At 43.3% G+C, this 8431-nt stretch overlaps 1 long non-coding RNA gene across 2 annotated transcripts; it reads left to right on the forward strand.

The window, feature by feature from the left end:
* Positions 1-3911: 3911 nt before the first annotated feature.
* Positions 3912-6811, forward strand: LOC311053012. Of its 2 annotated transcripts, XR_014601592.1 has the most exons (4): positions 4244-4265; positions 4371-4440; positions 4600-4964; positions 5259-6811. It is a non-coding gene; the product is annotated as an uncharacterized lncRNA (long non-coding RNA). The 2 variants fall into 2 exon arrangements; XR_014601591.1 differs by having other exon boundaries at positions 3912-4265; positions 4371-4964.
* The last annotated feature ends 1620 nt before the right edge of the window (positions 6812-8431 follow it).

Genomic DNA, 8431 nt, shown 5'->3' on the forward strand with positions numbered 1-8431 from the left:
CATGTTCAAATTATCTGAACATTAAACAAAATGTGGCAATTTTTAAACTATTTGTCAAAGAAAGTGTGTGTGAGTACATTATATCCTAATACACTGGTTCTCAACTTTTTCAGGCTGCGTCCCCCTCCAAAATAATCATATTTGAACTGGGGGGCCCCCAAAGTAATCATATTTGAACTGGGGAGCCCCCAAAATAATCATATCCCCCCACCTGACAAGCACTTAAGGGGGTTGTGGCATTACGTTTAGTTTGACTTGGTTCCACAGATAAATATTGTGAGGCGTTGTGAGCTTGTAGATCTGCTATTTTCTTATATGATTTTAAATAAGAGCCTATTTAATGAATCATGCAGTGGCTATACACAAATGCGTGCTGCTTCGATACCAGAGTGTGTTGCGTGTAAACCACAGTACAGATTTGCATGGCATTGTAAACAGCTGTGCCTCTTACACACTTTGAGTTTCTAACTTGCGGTCACAGTCAGTGTGTGGTACTTTTAGATGGATCTTACTGTAACAGACAGATCCATCCACCATTCCAGCCAGGACATAGCAGATGGATCACAGACAATATATTATAACCATTATCACAGAAACATGACGGAGCCAGCTAGCCAGTAAACATTAGCCAAAGTCGGTGTTGCCAGATCTAGCAAAAGAAAGAAGCAGGAAGTCCATACAAAGAAGCCCAAAATAAGAAAATAGGGCAGGTCAGTCAAACTTTATTGTCTAATGTTGAGAGCAGTGATTTTAAAACAATGTCATGCCATGGACCCCCAATATGTACAAGCTACTTCACAGATAAAAAGAAGCCCAAAGTCGCTTATAATTAACAGATTTGGCAACACTGGACTGTGCTCAGAGCAGCCAGTGCAGCCACAAACACAATTAACACACTACTAATTCAGTATTGTAGAATCCAGAAGAATTCTGACTCTACTGAAATAGGCCATTAACCAAGAAAACTGAAAATTATAAATTATTTTTATTTTTAACATAATTTTTTTTTTTTTACCACAAACATGTTTTAACGTGAAATGTTAGTAATAACTAGTGTGTCCCAAGGACCCCACGACGGCCACTTGAATGCGTCCTTTCTCAATAATGTGCGTCAGCGACGCAGGACGCAGGCCTATGAGCATCTCTGATACTTTTGAGCATCAATAATAAAAGACGACAGCAATAAAAACAGCAAAGGGATCAAAGCTTGTTTCCATTGTAGTCCACTCCAAAACAATTCATAAGATAAGATAAAACACTTTAGAACAAATACAATAACATACTTTTGCCATCATGGCCACTGCCATCACATGCATCACGAATCGACTGTGGGGCAAACATTCAGAGAAAATAGCAGATCTACAAGATCACAGCATTTTACTTTGTGAGCGTGTAGATCGGCTATGTTCGGTGAAGAGATTTGGTGTAATGGAAAAGGGTAACGGACGTACGTAGCCCTAGAGGCTAGGGTTTTTTTATTTAACCTTTATTTCACCAGAGAAATCACATTGAGACTAGTGTCTCTTTTACAAGTGTGCCCTGGCCAAGAGAAGAGGCAAATAAAATGTTACACAGCTCTGCCAGTAACGACAATACAGGACATAACAAAACAAAGACAAACATGACATCCGTAATACCAAAGACCTACTACCAATAGCACCAATACAGACTATTTAAAATACTAATAACAACAATACATCATAAAACTAATAAACTAATATAAGACTAAGATCACAGCAATTGCTACTTGTCAAAGCAGGAGCAATGGTTGGAGAATGTGCCCATGGCAATCCTCTTAAAAGACACTAGAGGGATCAATGAAGCCAATTTTAATCTGGTCTGTAGATCGTTCCATGACCAAGGCCCAAAAAACGCAAGGTTTTTTTTCCCTGCCTCAGATTTAGTAGTGGGTACGACATAGCGCATCCAGGCATTCGATCTGAGGTTAAGCGAATTTTGGACAAGATTAAATTTTGAACAAATGTACGAGGGGGAATTTCCAAGAATGGCTTTATATATAAAAGTGTACCAATGTAGCAACCTGCGAGATGCTAAGGAGGACCACCCTACTAGGGAATACAGAATACAATGATGTGTCCTATAGGTGGAGCTGGTAATGAACCTCAACGCAGCATGATAAAGGGGATCAAGTCTACCCAATATTGAGGGACAGGCGAATCGATACACAATATCGCCATAGTCGAGTTGCGACATAAACAGGCCAGTGACCAGCCTTTTCCTTGAAGCAAAAGAAAAACAGGACTTCATTCTATAAAAGAAGCTTACTGTGAATTTTAACTTCTTAATCAACGCTTCAATGTGATGATTGAAGTTTAACTTGTTATCCAACCAAATTCCCAGATATTTGTAAAGCACCACCCATTCGATGGTTACTCCTTCCAAGGTGGTGATATTTGGGGGGATAATGTCAGCTCTATTTGGAGTAAATAGCATGGCCTTGGTTTTTTGGCCGTTTAATAGCAATTTGCTATTTACCAATTCATGCTGCAATGAGACAAAATCTGAGGCCAAGTTTGACACTGCTACATCAAAAGAAGGAGCACAAGAGTACAGAATTGTGTCATCGGCATACATATGATACTTACAATGCTTAGATTGACTACAAATATGATTGACATACAAGAGAAAAAGCAATGGACCAAGAATGGAACCTTGGGGGACTCCTTTCTCAAGGGTGATGGAATCAGAAATGGTATCACCAAATTTGACACACTGTGTGCGGCCAACTAAATAGTTTTTGAACCAACCAAGCACATTTTGGCAAAAACCAGCTTTAGAAAGGACCTTGAGCAGTACGTGAGGATCCACGGTATCGAAGGCCTTACTCAAATCAATGAATAAGGCCGCACAAAAAGATTTCTTACCCAGGGCTGCCCTGATAAGATAAGATAAAACACTTTAGAACAAATACAATAACATACTTTTGCCATCATGGCCACTGCCATCACATGCATCACGAATCGACTGTGGGGCAAACATTCAGAGAAAATAGCAGATCTACAAGATCACAGCATTTTACTTTGTGAGCGTGTAGATCGGCTATGTTCGGTGAAGAGATTTGGTGTAATGGAAAAGGGTAACGGACGTACGTAGCCCTAGAGGCTAGGGTACCCAGGTCAATGAAGCATAATGCATATAGGCTACCATCTGTTCTCTCTCTCTCTCTGTGTGTGTGTGTGTGTGTGTGTGTGTGTGTGTGTGTGTGTGTGTGTGTGTGCGTGCGTGCGTGCGTGCGTGCGTGCGTGCACGTGCGTGTGCGCGTTGCATGTCTATCCAAGCCAGCAGAACAACATGAATGAATCAACCTACGATGATGAAATACATGAATTACTTTTCTTTCCTCCTACAGTATTGTGTTACAGTACAGTCTTCATATTCACTCTGCACGTCTCAACATTTAACAATTCATCAACAATATGATGACAGATTGACAGCTATACTGCTAAATGAGTTTGATTTCTTTAGTTTACTTCCTCATGTCTTCACTGTTCACATGCCACCAATGAACACAGGGTGTGACTTATTTATCTGTGCCAGTTTCCTTCTACGTGTGGCCGGGTGGGTAGCGTGGGGTGCGGACGAGTAGTGGGGGTGTGGCTCTGGCATCGGCGTGTATTTCAGCCTGGCATCTAAACAGTCTGGAACAAACACTTCCCAGTGGGGAGCGGGCAACGGTTCCCCTGTTACACCACGAGAGAGAGTGTGGCATGTAGATACTCGGTTGGCAACGTGTCCTGGTGAGTATAACTTAACTGTAGTGTAAAGCGGAGCTTGCTTGTATTATCATGTCGCTAGGTTTGTGTGCACTGTTTAGTCGGTTACAGCGTGAATTGGTCTTCCCTAGGGAAGGCGGTGTGTTTACGCCTTCGCTTCTTTTGTTTATGGTTTACACAAACATACATACACACACAGACTGTTTATTGTAAGTAGTAATCCAGACGACCTGTTATGATTTCCCTCAGGTTGGGGAAATAGGCGTACGGTTGTGGCCCGTGTGTGTGGCCTGTGTGTGTGGCCTGTGTGTGTGTGTGTGGCGTTTGCTACGCCGGGTGTGTTTCATTCATTCATTTAAAATATAAGTCTAGCTCTCTCTCGTTCGTTTTTTATATCATTATATGACTGTATGTGATTGTTGCTAAATGGAACTATAAATGTCTGTCTTTTGTAGTGTGCAACAGTCAGCATTTCGTGTGGGAACTCACGTCTGTGTCCAAAGATTAGGGACAAACAGTCTGGTGTCTGCGGTGAGTCTTTGGCTCATATATAGGCTATGCACTTTGGAAATATAATAATGAATTGCTGCTATTATGCGTTGATATTCATTATGTTCCATTTCCATGTCATAACAGGTGGTGATCATCAGGTGGTCTCTGCTTTAGCCCACAGAGCTACTTCATGATAAGGGTTCAGTTGGTTAGGGTGAGCATTCATATGAAGCTCAGTCTGTCTCTGTTTTTAATTAGCTAAATTGTGATAACTGTATTTGTAATAAAGACAATCTATTTCTATACCGCAATATTCATTAAAGATTATATATTTTAAATATAATTCTTTGGTCTGTCTATTATGTACCTTTAGGCCTCTTGGTTACATTATGTCCCACCAGTTAACAGCAGTTATAATGTATTATTTCATACTGGACCTGGTGAGACGAAGGAGGAGCCCGGCCAGGAGACAACCCACAGAGCCTACTGTCCCTCCACGTGCCAGAGCCTCCCCGAGTCCCGGCAGAGTAGTTCCAGAGAAGCGGACTGAGTCGCTCTGTCTTTCCCTATAGGACAGACGGTGGGTAGCTACTGGGACGTAAGTCGGGGCTTGATGAACCTCGGCTGGGTCACCTGGGCGAGGGTGTATGTTGTTGCGAGACCCGAAACACCCTGTGACCCCAGGCTACAACACTGATGATACGTCCCAGGTGCATCCATGTGATGTTTTCTTTATAGGTACAGTTAACAGCAGTTCTAATGTATTATTGTATACAGTTAACAGCAGTTCTAATGTATTATTGTATACAGTTAACAGCAGTTCTAATGTATTATTGTATACAGTTAACAGCAGTTCTAATGTATTATTGTATACAGTTAACAGCAGTTATAATGTATTATTGTATACAGTTAACAGCAGTTCTAATGTATTATTGTATACAGTTAATAGCAGTTATAATATATTATGTATTTACACATGTGCCTGTGTCCAACCTGGTTCCTCGTCGGTTGCCCTCGCCGGCGCCCGTCCAGATGTCCTGTCGGCTGTCTCTGCTGACAGTCTGCCGGGACCCTTGTCCGTTTCCCCTGCTGACGCCCCCGTTGAACTTTCTGAACTGCCACTGGTTGTCACTGCTGAACCAAACCCAGCACTCCAGCCGTTGGCCGATACCCAAGTCGTTGGGCCTTGGGTCTGCACTCCAGCGGTTGGACCCCGGGCCGGCACTCCAGTTGCCGAGTGATGGGCTTGCGCTCCAGTCGCCGGACCCCGGGATCCAAGTGTCCCTTCAGCCACCAGACCCCTGTTCTGTCCTCCCAGTGTCCCTTCAGCCACCAGACCCTTGTTCTGTCCTCCCAGTGCCCCTTCAGCCACCAGACCAGTGCTCTCCTCTCCCTATGCCCCTGTCTCAGTGTCCTCTGCCCCTGTCTCAGTGTCCTCTGCCCCGTCCCTGTGTCCTGACACCCTGGTGCAAATCTCTCCAACTCACTTTTATGAAGCTGCCTTTATTCCCCAAATGTTTAATCCTATATTGTGTCCTTTTGAAGTAGCTGCGTCATGTTTTTTGCTCTATTTCTTGTTATCTGATGTGTTTTGATTATCTGTGAAGCACGTTTTTATTTTACTATTATTATTATTATTATTATTATTATTATTATTATGTGAAGTTCCTTGTCCCACTTTTGGGTGCTGAGCCACTGGTTGAGAAACGTGAGTTTTTAATCAGACAGCAAGCTGTCATTGCTGACATTCCTCATCTATCAGTGTGTGATTTGCCTGTGCATCAATCAGAATAGTTCAGTCATTGCGGTGTCCTTTTAAAAGCCTCCTAGTAAAGGCAACGGCAGCCATGGAATTCCTGCCCTGGGTGGGTGTATTAAACTGTAAAAGCAAGTTGAATCCAGCTCCAAAGAAACAAATTGAGTTGTCATCCAAAGCTTAATTTATGACTCATTTGAAGTATGTATGCACATTTGCACATGCATGCATCAAAATAATACAGGTACACGTTGCCAGATGTTACCTAGAACTGGATAAATGATTGACGTCATGTGATCAGTGAGATACGTTAGTGTACTTTTGGCTCCGCCCCTTCAGCCAAAAGTACACCTTGCGTATGACACTGATCACATGATCTCAATCATTGCGGTATTCCCCTTTAAGCCATATATACTTCATTCAGAGAGAACAGTGGAGGCCTGAGGGAGAAAACATATCTTCATTATTATAATTGTACTGGAACACAATGCTGATGCTGGCTGCATGCCCAAGAAAACTAACCTCTGTATTCAAGATGTCATCTTAGGTTGATTTATTAATGCTGCTGTAGAAAACCCTGCTCGTCCTGTTGGCCTACACACACACACACACACACACACACACACACACACACACACACACACACACACACACACACACACACACACACACACACACACACACACACACACACACACACACACACACACACAGTGATTAGCAGGGATACATTGGCCAGTCGGTCTTGACCAGTGATTGTTAACACAGTTCAACTGGACCCACATTTATGTTGGTGTTAAACAAGAAGTCTGGGCAAAAATAGCCGATCTACAAGACTCACGTCACAAATAAATCATATCTAAGTGTTTAATGTAAGAGAGAGAGAGAGAGAGAGAGAGAGAGAGAGAGAGAGAGAGAGAGACTCTGAAAGTGTGTAAAAAACATGTAACTTAACGTTCTGTACGTTGTTAATCACGTCCTTAAATTATCTGGAATGCATCCTTCTAACAATACAGGTCGAGTTATTTGCATATTGAAACGGATTTGAAATGTCAAACATATCAAGCCTCTGACGTTTTTACATACAGTATAGTTCATCACGTGTGTGTGTTCCGCCCTCAGATTCATCTTATGGAGGCCATCACCCCTGCCCGCACACACGTGTTAAAGTCTATTTAAGTTCATGTAAATATATATTAAGTTCTAAATAAAAACGGGTTTCACTCCCACTTTATGGTATAAGAATACAATATCCATTCCAAGTGGTATTAGCCTTTGGTCATAAGGATAAACTGTAAACAAACTTCTTATTCTCTTCATTACACGAGAGAGTCGGCTATTTACTTTATAAACGTACACACATACAGGCAGACAGACATATATACAGACAGACAGGCAGGCAGGCAGGCAGGCAGGCAGGCAGACAGACAGACAGACAGACAGACAGACAGACAGACAGACAGACAGATATACAGACAGACAGACAGACAGGCAGGCAGACAGACAGACAGAGACGCACAAGCACACGCACACGCACACACTTAGGTCAACTCTCTTTTCCCCTTACACCAAACCTCTACTACTTAGGTCTACTCTTTTTTCCCCTTACACCAACCCTCTTGGCCAAAAATAGCCGATCTACAAGCTCACAACACATCACGCTGAAACGCGTTGTGAGCTTGTAGATCGGCTATTTTGGGTGAATGTTTCCCCCAGAATAGAGATACTAGGGTTCAAGTGGTTGATAATAAAAATCCTATCAAACAAACATTTGCCTTCCCCCTGTAGTAACTCTGAGGACCCCCTAGGGGTCCGTTACTACCTAACCCTGTAGTAACTCTGAGGACCCCCTAGGGGTCCCCAGTGTTACTACCTAACCCTGTAGTAACTCTGAGGACCCCCTAGGGGTCCGTTACTACCTAACCCTGTAGTAACTCTGAGGACCCCCTAGGGGTCCGTTACTACCTAACCCTGTAGGAACTCTGAGGACCCCCTAGGGGTCCGTTACTATACCTAACCCTGTAGTAACTCTGAGGATACCCTAGGGGTCCGTTACTATACCTAACCCTGTAGTAACTCTGAGGACCCCTTAGGGGTCCGTTACTATACCTAACCCTGTAGTAACTCTGAGGACCCCCTAGGGGTCCCCAGTGTTACTACCTAACCCTGTAGTAACTCTGAGGACCCCCTAGGGGTCCGTTACTATACCTAACCCTGTAGTAACTCTGAGGACCCCCTAGGGGTCCGTTACTATACCTAACCCTGTGGTAACACTGAGGACCCCCTAGGGGTCCCCAGTGTTACTACCTAACCCTGTAGTAACTCTGAGGACCCCCTAGGGGTCCCCAGTGTTACTACCTAACCCTGTAGTAACTCTGAGGATCCCCTAGGGGTCTGTTACTACCTAACCCTGTAGTAACTCTGAGGACCCCCTAGGGGTCCCAAATCC

The sequence above is a fragment of the Gymnoscopelus microlampas genome, assembly GCF_963454915.1.
Source record: "Gymnoscopelus microlampas genome assembly, chromosome: 10".
In the NCBI taxonomy this organism is placed as follows: Eukaryota; Metazoa; Chordata; class Actinopteri; order Myctophiformes; family Myctophidae; genus Gymnoscopelus; species Gymnoscopelus microlampas.